The following is a 14,239-nucleotide window of genomic DNA, read 5'->3' on the forward strand; positions in this document are numbered from 1 at the left end:
TGGCCACACCGTTTGGGACTAATTCCAAATGGTGTGGCCATATCGTTTGGATTTGATGATCATAAAATTTGTTGTTGATGTTGATTGATGATCATATGAGTTGAGCTAAATTTGTTGTTGACAAAAGTTGGCATTATACTGGTGGTATAGTATCTGCATCAATGCATCATATCAACTTACGGAACAAAATTGCAAGTGGGCGCGCTTGTGTAACAACAGTAACATTTATAATAAGCACATCAAAATGCTTTATGCAATCCCAAATATTATTGTTCTGTATTACAAAATTTAAGCACATCAGAATGAATTAGCAACAAGTATAGCCTGCCTGCACCTAGCTTTGGCTTGTTTAAGCCTTTCACTCCAAGTTTCAGCTCAGTTATCAATCTCTCTTCAACTTCTTCACCTTCTTTCAACACTTCTGCTTCTTCTCTCGTTCTTTCCACGACAATTTCTCCCGTTGTAGCTAATAACTCAATTCCAACACACTTTCTTCGAATAGTGGTGTAGTCCAAAAGAAATGGTCAGTACCAAAAAAGATGTTCTTCTCAGACATCTTTGTCAGAAACCTATTTGCAAATCAATGAAATTAATTAAGCAGTAAAATTTTCAATTCAAATAACACATGCTGGACAAATATATTATAAGTTCAAACCTTTTAATCCTCCTTAAAGTTTCACGGCTAACCGGACTCCTCCTTACAAGGTTCCATCCTTCTCTTCAAAACTTCACCAATTTCAATCCATCCAACAATAACATAACCACACCATAATATCCCTCTAATAACTTTGCCCGACACCCCGATAATCCCTTGGCAACACTCCCACTATAATCTTCAATATTCGGAGCCAATGAAATCGCGAAATCGAGGGTTTGAGAAGTGTGGTTGCCGGTTTCTGGGTTTCTTGGGTATTTGGTTGGAGGGCAAAAAATGAAAAAATAAAATATTTGCCGCGGTAAATTTGGACAATCAAATAGCAGCAAATGGTTGCAAATCAGGGCAAATTATATTTACTACAGTATCATCAAACAGTGGCAAATTTAATTTGCCACAAGTTATTTGCAATTGTCACATAGCAAATTTGCCAGTAGCAAATGGTGGCAAAATTTGCATTTGCCACAGCTCTTATCAAACACAGCCTTGGTTCTTCTTTTCGCATTTGCTTTTGCTGAAGGTGGAGTCATGATAGAGGTGGCCGATGAGGGGGCTGGAGTCGAATTTGCTACCAATGATTGTGCTTGGACACTAAGTAACTTCTGTTGTTGGCGAGCAAGTTGGACTCGCAGATCACGGTTTTCCTTTTGCAATTCGAGGAGGAATTTTGCCTGATTGGTGTCGGTTGTGGGAACTTGCAATATTTCCTCATTTGCCTCACACGCCTGCAATAGTATATACCGAAAGCTTGAGTTAGATAGTTTTATGTAGAAAAGGAATGAAGAGCTGGTTTTCAAAAGTGCGAACGTTAGAGGCTGAACCTTTGTACGAATTTCTTTAGCACGGTCAACCCAATGGAGAGTGTTCTAAGTCTCACCAAAGGAGAGATTGCTTGGACTGATGTTGGCAATCATGACAGTGTTGCAAGCTCCACCTAGGGAATCCTTGAGAAGTTGAGTGAGTTTGGAGTTACGATAAGGGATGTGTTTCTTGCCTTCAACTAGGGCGTTGATGCAACTACTTAGTGCAAGTAAGGAGCGATTAATGTTGGCACCTTCAATGGACCTAAGTGTTCTCTGATCTGTGGCAAGAGCTCTCTCAGCCTACTCGATTGACAACGTTCATTGTATTGTCTCTAACTCGGTATTCTGCTACAACCTAAAAAAATACACATGCATTAGAATAAGATAACAATTCTTACTCTGAGTTAATTAAGTAATTTCTTCATCTGACCAGCCAAATGAATTTCTTCATCTGACCAGCCAAAACTTCTAAAAACTCCCATTTTCACTTCTCGCTTAGCCTTGCACACACCTGACACTTCACGAACAGCATAGACGAACATCTTGCCAGAAGGATCAAAACCCATTTCAAGAACTTCTTTGACCGCGTCACTAAAGTTATCATTTTCTTGCCAACATGCTCGATGTCCAATCAAGATTAGTTTGGCGATACTAGAATCTGGTACACCAAGATCACGCAAGATCTGAACTTTAGGCTCCAAATGTTTTTGAGGATCCAAATGAAGAAACGCAACACTACCCCCTTTGATTATTGCTGAAACGACATTCTCTTCTCTTGGCAGTAACGTCTTGAGCAGTTGGAAACATGGGATGATCGTGTATTCTAAACTGGTATGTAAAACTTTACAGCATTTTGTAAGGAATTGACATATGTCAGTGTCGGAAAAACCAAGCTGTTTGAGATATTGAATTTTGGGTTCAAGGGTTTGGTCTGGATTGGACAAGAGAACCACAGGGTATCTACTGATGATAGTTGTGATTTGAGCATTGGTAAATTCATATTTTTGGAAGAGCTTCAAAACTGAGTCAGGATTACTTGTGCTCTCAAAGTGAACTTTTTTAGCAGCTTTAATAGCTGCTTCAGTGGAGAGACCACACGAGTTTTCAAGATAAGAAACTGTGAACGAGGATGAACAATCATTTTCAATACACTTTGAGAATGGTTTGGAGAATGGGTTTTGTATATAAACGAATCGGGTATTCAGATTTCTACCTCTATTCGCTTGAAACAGCAATTTTCTACAGACAACTAAACAAGACATAGGCATACTATGAAGAGCAAAGGAACTACAAGGGCTTTAGAGACGTTAAAGGGTTTTGCACTATAAGATTTGAAGTAAAACAAAGATGGGTTGTTAGGGCATCATCAATGGGGCCTGGATACGGGCCTCTATCTCCAAATTTAAGGGACCTTAACGAAAAACTGCTTCCGACACGGCCCTAAATAGGCCTCCAATTTAACCATCCTAGATATATGTCTTCATTTCTATGGATGTTTATAAAGGACCTGAAGCCCAAAACCTAATTGAAACTTTGCACATGACCTTCACTTAAGTCACGTGACTTCACTTTTTGATTTTTCGGTTTTATTTCTATGGGTGGAACTTCGGTTGGGTTAGCCCAAGCCTGAATTTTGTTAGAACTAGGCTAACATTTCAAATCTGTGATCCGGGCTTGGTCTTGTAAAATCAAAACCCGATTCAATTTCGGGTTGGATTTGGTTAGACTATCAAATAACGAAAAAAACTTCGAGCTGTCGATATATGTTAGATACATTTCATTCTTTCTATTTTGTTATATTGTTTCCTTATAAGGATTTATTCTTGTCAAAAATAAGGTTCAGAATATCAATTTAAGAGAGAATAATTAAATCAATTAGGTTAGTTTTCCTTTCAAATAATCAAATCCCTTTGATTTAGTTAGAATATTGAATTTCGGTGTGATTTATCTCTTAATTTATTTATTTAACAATTTACAACGAATACTATAATTATTTGGTGGCCGAGCGCGATAAATTCGTTGAGTTAGAAGCGCAGGTGTTAGAACTGACATTGTGAGAATCACGGCGAGGGAGTAAATCAAAGAAGAGGCAAGCTGGCGAGGGTTCAAGCAGAAATTAGTTTAGAATTTGTTTTTATGTGTGTTTTGATTTACTTCTATGTATTTTGTTTAGTTGAATGAATTAAATCATATTTGTTTAATGAATGAATTTTGGTTAGTTGAATGGATGTGTGGATTGTTGAGTTGTGGAATGAATGGTAATGGATTGTGGAGTGAGTGGAATGAATGGAGTGGAATGGATATGAATTTGTATATAAAAAGAATAACAAGATTTCTCAATTTTTGCGCTGTCAGGTACAGACGGCAGAGTTTCTGCCGTCCATCCATTTATTTAAAACAAGACACAGACGTCTGTACATAAATAACCAACAGATGGCAGGAACTATGCCGTTTGTATCCCAGAACTTATTATGGCAGTTGCTAGCGAATGTCTTAACTTTGGCTCGGTTTTTTGCTCCTTCCAAATTTAAGACTCTTTTAGCAACCTCATTGGAATGATATTTTTGTGGTTGGGGTGCTATATTTGCCTTTAGCAGCCCATATAGCCCCCCATTGGACTTGCTCTTAACGAAAAACTGCTTCCAATGTGGCCCCTAAATAAGCCTCCAATTTAACCATCCTGGATATATGTCTTCATTACTATGAATGTTTATAAAGGACCTGAAGCCCAAAGCCTAATTGAAACTTTGCACATGACTTCACTTAAGTCAGCACGTGACTTCACTTTTTGATTTTTCGATTTTGTTTCTAGGGGTGGAACTTGGGTTGGGTTAGCCCAAGCCCGATGGGATAAAACCCGACTTTTGTTAGTCCTAGGTGTGGAACACCTTAACACGTCAAAACCCCTCAGTTGCCAAAACCTCGAGAGAACACAAAACGTTTCGTGTTCCAACATAACACAATCATTACTCACCCACAAATCGCCGTGATTTCGGGCCCACGAATCCAGCCCAACAGTTCCCGCACATTTTTCAAAAGCCAATTAAACCTACCAGCTTTCCAACACGTGTTTTAAAAAAAAACTTTATTTTACCCTTCCTTTTTACATCACAACTGTCCAAAGAATGGATCAAATAAAAGGGGGTGTAAAGTACCCCTCCGTTTCGTAAGACTGATTGCGCGTGTCCATACACCAGGTCATTCTCCATCAGCTCGTACCACTTTATCAGAACATACCAACGACTCGACCCTAGGTCGTCCTAAGCATCAGTTACAGCCATATATGTAAGCAAATCAACTAGCGCAATCTTGGAGTTCAATCAACACACCAATCAAGAAAACATTAACTTTGTAACATCAGAGTAATAGCGAATCATCAAGATAGCACACAAGGCGGATCTACACTTCATAACGGCCTGGAGCAAATAAAGAAAGTCAGCTCAAACATCTATAAGTAGAGAGAGAGATGAACTACGTAATGCTTGATTCAAGTTTACCTCAAGAAACTTGATACGTAGGCAACTCTTATCCCAAGAAGAGTGCAGCCATTCCCTATCACACAAATAATCAAGTCGTTGTCCAGTAAACACCAAATATCTACAATTAATGGTCCAAGTGGTTACTATCCCCTAAATACATGTATGTATCCAGATTTGTCAATGGCTCAAAGTTTTCCATTTCATCAACATGGACCCCCAAGCATGCCAATGATGTTGTTTAATCACTCTCTGTTTTATTCACAGATTTGCTAATTCTATCCGATCTATACTAAAATCTGATCGTTAAGCTAAACGTCGTAAAATTGAAATTCTGAAGTTAATTTGCAGGCTTCCGTAAGACCATCGGAGTACATAATCCAACAGGACATTCCCAATATTCAGGCATATATAAATGAAGTTTAAGTTTTTGTTTTATTTTTTTTTCCAATTTTAATTCTTTAATACATATTTCTCACTGGTTCTTATTTGGATATGGTGTAACGTTATTGCTGAAACTACATTCTCTTCTCTTGGCAATAACGTCTTGAGCAGTTGGAAACACGGGATGATTGTGTATTCTAAAATGGAATGTAAAACGTGATAGCATTTTGTAAGGAATTGACATATGTCAGTGTCGGAAAAACCAATCTGTTTGAGATATTGAATTTTGGGTTCAAGGGTTTGGTCTGGATTGGACAACAGAATCACAGGGAATTTACTGATCATAAATGTGATTTGAGCATTGGTAAATTCATATTTTTGGAAGAGCTTCAAAACCGAGTCGGGGATTAGTTGTGCTCTCAAAGTGAACTATTTTAGCGGCTTTAATAGCCGCCGATGGAGAGACCACACGAAGTTTTCAAGATAGGAAACTGTGAGCGAGGATGAACAATCATTTTTAGTACACTTTGAGAATGGTTTGGAGAATGGGTTTTGTATATAAACTAAACGGGTATTCAGATTTCTACTTCTATTGGCTTGAAGCGACAATTTTCTACAAACAACTAAACAAGACATTGCATACTATGGAGCAAAGGAACTACAAGGGCTTTAGAGACGTTAAAGGGTTTTTGCACTATAAAGATTTAAAGTAAAACAAAGATGGGGTTGTTAGGGCATCATCAATGGGGCCTGGATACGGGCCTCTATCTCCAAATTTAAGGGACCTTAGCTTAAAAACTGCTTCGATCCGCCCCTAAATAGGCCTCCAATTTAACCATCCTGGGATTCCTGGATATATGTCTTCATTTCTATGGATGTTTATAAAGGACCTGAAGCCCAAAGCCTAATTGAAACTTTGCACATGACCTTCACTTAATTCAGCACATGACTTACTTTTTGATTTTCGGTTTTGTTTCTAGGGTGTAACTTGGGTTGGGTTAGCCCAAGCCCGAATTTTGTTAGTCCTAGGCTAACATTTCAAATCTGTGATCTAGGCTTAGTCTTGTAAAATCAAAACCCTATTCAGTTTCGGGTTGGATTTGGGTTAGACTATCAAATAACCGAAAAACTCGAGCCCGTCTGATATATGTACGTATACATTTCATTCTTTCTATTTTGTTATATTGTTTCCTTATAAGGATTTATTTTTGTCAAAAATAAGGTTCAGAATATCAATTTAAGAGAGAATAATTAAATCAATTAGGTTAGTTTCCCTTTCAAATAATCAAATCCCTTTTATTTAGTTAGAATATTGAATTACGGTGTGATTTATCTCTTAATTTATTTATTTAACAATGAAAAGGCGTTGAGTTGAACTTGACACCAAAGGTCTGGAGCTCGAACCCCATGAGCATCAAAGAGTTACTGATCTCATTTAAAAACATGTTTGCTAAAAAAAAAAGGCACCGAGTTCTTCACTATTTAACATTGAAACCCGAGCAACTTGACCAACCCGACCAATTCGAGTTGGGCTTGGGCTGAAAATTTACAGACCGACTAGGACTTGGTCCCGGGCTCGAGTTGAAACATTTGAAACTCGGGTTGGGCTCAAGTTAGACCTCAACCCGACCAACCCGCCCGAGTTCCACCCCTACTTGTTTCACATGTTATAAAGGACTAAAAGGAGCAGTCATCTTCTCTGTTGGAACACCCATCAATATAGTCATATAGAGTTTTAGCTCCTTCTTATTGCCCTCCAAAACGCTGACATGGCCCTCTAAAATGCTGACATGAGCATGGGTTTTAAAGGCCTGCATTGGTGATGCCCTTAGCTCCTCCTTATTGCCCTCCAAAACACTGACGTGGCCCTGGGTTTTAAAGGTCTGCATTGGTGATACCCTTACCCTCCAAAACGCTGACGTGGCCCTCCAAAATGCTAATGTAGCCCTGGGTTTTAAAGGCCTGCATTGGTGATGCCCTTACTCGTTAGATTTCTAGTTAAAGTCACTAAAAGCTAAATATAACATACGTACCAGAATAGAAACGGTTTTGCTAAGGGATTTGAAGAAGACTCGAGAAAGAAATTGTACAAGAAAATGCCCACTGATTTTGTTAAACACTTGGGCTTACTGAAAGGTCTGAAACAACCACCCGATATATTGTGGTTAATGACCTTAAATTGTCGATATATTTGTCACCTATTTTCCTTTTTCCTTAGATATATATTATAGGTGTACCCTCTTGGCTCTATTTTTTGAGCGTTCACAGAGTCTCCAATATTTGTAATACTCTTTGGCTAATTACGAAAAAGTATGAGACAAATAAGATAAAATCAGACAAATAAGGAATTTCCAACTTTGGGCTGGACGTTTATACTCTTTTTATTTCCTTGATTTTCAAGGTGGTTAAGTTGTCAAAGTTAAGAGTGTATCTCCTTTTTTTTTACCAAGACAAACAGCAAAATACTTTTCAAGACCAAAAGAGATATGTTCTAAGCTAGGGTATCCTATGTTTAAGCCTTTCTATGCTAGAGAATATGATTTGAATGAACTCATATAACTATATAATCTTCATCAGTAGATTTAAGAGAAGGCATGTCCCACAACAAAAGTAGTAAGTAAGAATTTTTATGCATGCCTTTCTGCTAAAAAGACCCTTAGTCCCGTGAAATAGACTATACATGTACATGAATTAATATTGGAGATTTAGCAAAATAATAATAATAATACTGGAGGAGAAAAAAAAATCTTTTATTGACGGTTTGATTACCAAGATATTAAATCACGACAACAACAAACGTTCTGCAGTAATACTCTTATGGAAAACATGTTGAACTGTACAGATGCCTACATGGGATGATGAAAAGCCCCATTTGATATACAAAACACAAACTGTGGTTCAAGAGGCCGGTGGCGATTCATCGTCTGCATTTTCAACCTCTGTGGTTTCTACACTCTTCTCTTCCACAATAAATCCATCCCTGAACCTATCGTAGTTTGTCTGCTCATCTGACTTCCAAGGACGTTCCCCCAGTACTCTAATCATGTCCTCTTGATGTAAAACCTCCTTCTCCAACAACAGCTCAGCAATCTGAACCACATGATCTTTATGCTCGCTCCTCTATTAGTCTACATCAATAAGAAACCACTGAAACATAAAATTTCACTGAAGAACTCTTATGAAGTTTTCAATCCTCTTTAGTTTTCTTTAAAGGGAGATGGTTGATTTGGCTGATTGCTTCTACACGACCATTAACTTTTCCGGATTTCGCATTGGCTGATTGCTTTTATGAAATAATGTTTATCACAGAGATAGGATTTGGTTGAATTTCATGAGTAATCACCTCCCTGAATGTTCCATGTGCTTATTAAAAATAGTCATTCTGAACGTATCCTACAGCCATTGAGCTCCAAGAAATCACATCTCGGTACGTAGTATCTTCGAAGACAGAAGCAACATATTGAATTGAATAACATTTTGTGTAAACAGATAGAAGAGCATTTCTAATCCTTCTTTCATGATCCAATCTGTTCCTATAGGAGTAGCCATGGATTTTTGTATCATTTCTTTACAATTATCAAGCTACACTAAAGATATTGATGGCAAGGAGGACACTTGCTAAGGTTACGACATTCGGCTTCAAGCCCAGATCCAACATGTCAATGAAAATGCTCACGACATCACTAGACATAGTATATTGAGCAAGAGAAGAAACAACCCCACTATATGTAACTACATCTGCGTATTTTGTATATTGTATGCTATCCTAAAAAAAACCATTTTGAGCATAGCTATAAATTAGAGCATTCCACGCCTTATTTTCTCTTCGGGCTTGAGATTTTTAGCACTAGATGTTGGTATTCTCCTCTTATAGAATTGAAGGCATCACAAGTACACATAATTTGGTTATAAACTTCAGTTAATAGTGAAAATGATTCATGTTTGTCGTCTTTACCGCTGGCCATGTATGACTTTATATTTGATGGGATTTGCTTGCTATGGTTTGAATAGATTTAATGATAGTTTTGGATATCTAAATAGGGCTAACAATATATTGTCAAAGTTAGAATCAGAACCCGCCCTTGACTTGCTTCAGCATGAGCTAGCAGCTTAAACGAATACCACAACTTCAATTATTGCAAGTAGCGAGCTTAGTGTGCATGATAGGAAATTAGCCGAAGCTATTGAATAATAAAAACACACGTTTATGTTGCATTGTTGATTAATAAAGAGGTTTTGCCACATTGCTTGTAGGCATTGGAAATATATAAAGCTCAATAAGGAGATGATGTTTCAGTTGAGGTTGTCCATTTAGGCGTCATTTTAAAGTTGTATATAAGAATTGAGGAAACGAGAAAGCTTTGGAGCAGAATCAACTGTCTCATAAGGTATTTAAGAATTGGGGACTGAGTGCTAATGTGCAGAAGTTGACGTTGTTAAGTTGGGGAGGTTTTATGACGCCATTTGTATAATTCTTATTAGCAAAACACATGAGAAGAGTATGGCTAGAGTCTAGAGCTATGACACTTATTACTATGTTAGAGTCGTCCCTCTATAACCACAAAAAGTTTCGAGCTTCTAAGAAGTGTCTTACAAAGGGGTTTGATTTATTTTGAGTGTTTACTTACAAGGTTTTAAGCATACTAAGATTTGTGCCGCGAGACATTGAACTAACCTAAAAAAAATAATTAAGTTAAAATTAAAAAATGGGTAACTAATATCAAAGAATAATTAACTGAAAATCGGAAACTGGATGCAACGACACTGAAATAACCTCAAAAAAAATTAATGGAAAATTGGAAACTGGATGCAAATGCATTGAACTATGTAACCTCAAAGAATAATTAACATAAAATCGTAAACTGGATGGAATTGCAGTGAACCTCAAAAAATAATTAATGAGAAATTGGAAATTGTATGTAAATGTATTGAACTAACCTAAACTAATCTCAAATAATAATTAATGGGAAATCGGAAACTGGATGCAAATGTATTGAACTAACCTAATTAACGGGAAATCGGAAACTGAATGCAAATGCAACAAACTAACCTCAAAAAACAATTAACGGGAAATCAGAAACTGGATGCAACTGCATTGAACTAACCTAATTAATGAAAAATTGGAAACTGGATGCAAACGCAACAAACTAACCTCGAGAAACATTAATGTGAAATCGAAAATTGTAAGCAAACTCATTGAACTAACGTCAAAGAATAATTAACAAAAATTGAAAACTTGAAGCAACTACATTTAACTAATCTTGAAAAATAATTAACGGAATTCAAATCTATAAGCAAATGCATTGAATTAACTTCAAAAAATAATTAAAGGGAAATCGGAAACTGGATGCCATTGTATTAAACTAACCTCAAAATATTACTCACAGGAAATCAGAAATTGGATGCAACTGCATTGAACTAACTTCAAATAATATTTATCGGGCAATCAAAAACTTGATGCAAATGCATTTAACTAACCTCAAAAAATAATTAACGTGAAATCGGAAACTGTATGCAAATGCATTGAACTAATATCTAAAAATAATTAATTGGAAATCGGGTTCAATCTGGTCACAAATGTATTGAACTAACCTCAAAGAATAATTAAAGGGAATCAGTAATTGGATGAAACTAACATTTTTTTTTTTTTTTTTTTGCATGGAACTAACCTCGAATAATAATTAACGAGAAATCGAAAACTAGATGCAAATGTATTGAACCAATCACAAAGAATATAGAACGGGATATTCAAAACTGAATGTAACTGCATTGAACCAACCTCAAATAATAAATAATGGAAAATCTGAAACTAGACGCAACTGCACTGAACTAAACTCAAAAAATAATTAACGAAAAATTGGTTTGGATGTAAATGCATTGAACTAACCTCAAAGAATAATCAATGGAAAATCAAAAACTGGATGCAAGTGCATCAAACTAACCTCAAAGAAAGTTGAAAATTGGATGCAAATCCATTGAACTAAACTCGAATAATAACTTATAGGAAAACGAAAATTGGATGCAAATGCATTGAATTAACCTCTAAAAATAATTAACGGGAAATCAAAAATTGGATGAAATTGCATGGAACTAACCTTTTTTTTTTCTTTGCATAGAACTAACCCCAAAGAATAATTAACGTGAAATCAGAAACTGGATACAAATGCATCGAACTAACCACAAATAGCAATTAACGAGAAATCGGAAACTGGATGCAAATGCATTGACCTAATCTCAAATAATAATTAATAGGACATCAGAAACTGAATGCAAGTGTATTGAACTAACCTTAGATAATAATAATTAAACTATAAATCATGACTGTATGCAAATGCATTAAACTAACCTTAAAACGAGAAATCGGATCTTTGGATGCAAAACACAAACTAACTAACCTAAAAGAATAATTAACGAGAAATCAGAAACCTGATATAAATGGAACGAACAAACCTCAAAAAATAATTAATGAGAAATCGGAAACGGAATACTAATGCGTTAAACTAACCACAAAGAATAATTAATTAACGGAAAATTGTAAACTGGATACAAATACATTGAACTAACCTCAAATAATAGTTAACGAGAAATCAAAAACTGGGTGCAAATTCTTTGAATTAACCCGAAAGAATAATTAAAGGAAATCCGGAAACTCGATGCAACTGCACTAAACTAACATAAAAAACAATTAACGGGAAATCGAAAACCGGATGCAAGTATGCAACTGCATTGAACTAATCTCAAAAAATAATCAACGGGAAATTTGAAACTAGATGCAATTGCGTTTAGCTAAACTCAAATAGTAATCAACATGAAATCAGAAATTGTATGCAATTGCATTGACCTAACTCTCAAAGAATAACTAACGAGAAATCAAGAACTGGAAGAAATTGCATTAAACTAACCTAAAGAAAATCACCGGGAATTCTCAAAAATTGGATGCAAATGCATTAAATTAACTAACCCTATTTATTTATTTATTATTATTTTTTGTATGGAACTAACGTCAAAGAATAGTTAATGTGAAGTCGAAAACTGGATGCAAATGCATCGAACTAATCTCAAAGAATAATTAACGTGAAATCGGAAACTGGAGGCAAATGTATTGAACTAACTGAAAATAATAATTAAAGAAAAATCGAAAACTGGATGCAACTGCATTGAACTAACTCAAAGTATAATTAAGGGGAAATTAGAATGGATGCAAATGCATTGAACTAACCTCAATGAATAATTAACGGAAAATCAAAAAATTGGATACAATTGCGTTGAACTAACCTAAAAAGATAGTTGTATTATATGTAGTTGGAATGTTCGAAAAATATAGTTTTGTATTTAAAATAGTGTTTATCATATATATCTATTTTCATATGATTGGGAATGACTTGGTATTTAAGTAGCTTAAGTATGATCTTTGCCTTATTGGACATTCTAACAAAAATTTAATCAAATTTCTATTATGTAACAACAAATAGAAGTCAAAAGATTTTACCAAAGTTGTGTTCTATCTTTTTATAGAGCATGGGGTTTTCACGTTACAAGAAATTTGGATGTGTGATCAATATAACACTTATATATCTTATAACTGTGCAGTTACAAATATTTTTTATAATAATTTAAAAATAATTTAATATAGTTGCACCTGTTCATAGGACGGGTTCGAAAGCTAGTTCTGTTTTATATATCGGGATATTTCAGTTAGTACTATTTTTTTTGGAAAGAAAATATATAGCCTTAAAGAACCACAGGCACCAAGTTTGGATCTAACATACAATTTGGAAGATCCCCTCTGCCCTGCTGATGACACATCCAGCTTGCTAGAGAATGGGCATTCCCATTAAAATGTCTGCTTGGAGTGCTTGCCCATCTATATCTACTGAAACTAAAACTCATACGTCGAGATATAATAGAGTTCGTAAGAGCTATCATAGTCCAATTACATTCAGGCTCATTGATTGCCTTGATAACCTCCAAAATATCTCTTTCAAATGCAAACTCTCTACCTTGTAAATGTTCACCTATCTTCACTGCCACCTCTGCTACTTATCTCGGCTTCCATAGCTTTGCTAGCCTTGAACCTCCAGAGTGCTGCTCCTACTATGTCTCCTTTACTATAAAGGAAGCCGAGAGTTTCCCTGTAAAGGAAGCATCAAACCTAATTATAATACACTCATTAGGAAAAATTGGAAAAAAAGTTATCCAGATTTATATGTCTAAAGATAGAGAGAAAACTAGTGTTAGGAGCATCTTCTCTGAATGCTTGATAGCATTTGTCTGCCACTGACTTGATCCTCCTTAGAATCCTCTCCCTATTAGCCACCTTCTTCTCAAACTGCACTAATTTCTCATATAATATGCATCAACATACATGCTTGAGTACTAGCAAGAGCATTGCTATCATTCTTACTGGGTATGTCAGTTGAAGAAAGAAACTCATATATATTCTACCTTGAGATACGTTTGTAAGTCCTTGCATAAACTTTTCGCATTGTTATGAGACCTTCGTCCTGACTTCTGAGTTTGGAGGAACCTATGGTTTTGGAAAAACCTGAATACGGAGACTTGAAGAAACTACAAATGGGTCTTGAGATCCAACATCTCTAGACTTGAAACAAAACTTTTTTACGTTGATATAGACAAAATATGGCATGAAAATTGAGATGCTTTTATGTTTCAAAATCGGTAGAGCTCTCCACGCAAGTGCTTGCCTCACTTGAGCTGGTTATCACCGCGCTTAAAATCAATTCTTAACGGTGTTATGGACTTATGGTACAATTGGATAAGAGATAACATTACAACAAATCATACAAGCACTATCGAATCCAGGATATTCATTGTGATCAAACCATTTTCCATGTCAAAAGGACACTCATATTCGCCAAACAATAAACCACAACTATGACAACTAGTAATTCTACACGAAA

Source organism: Coptis chinensis, chromosome 6 (assembly GCF_015680905.1).
Source record: "Coptis chinensis isolate HL-2020 chromosome 6, ASM1568090v1, whole genome shotgun sequence".
Classification (NCBI taxonomy): domain Eukaryota; kingdom Viridiplantae; phylum Streptophyta; class Magnoliopsida; order Ranunculales; family Ranunculaceae; genus Coptis; species Coptis chinensis.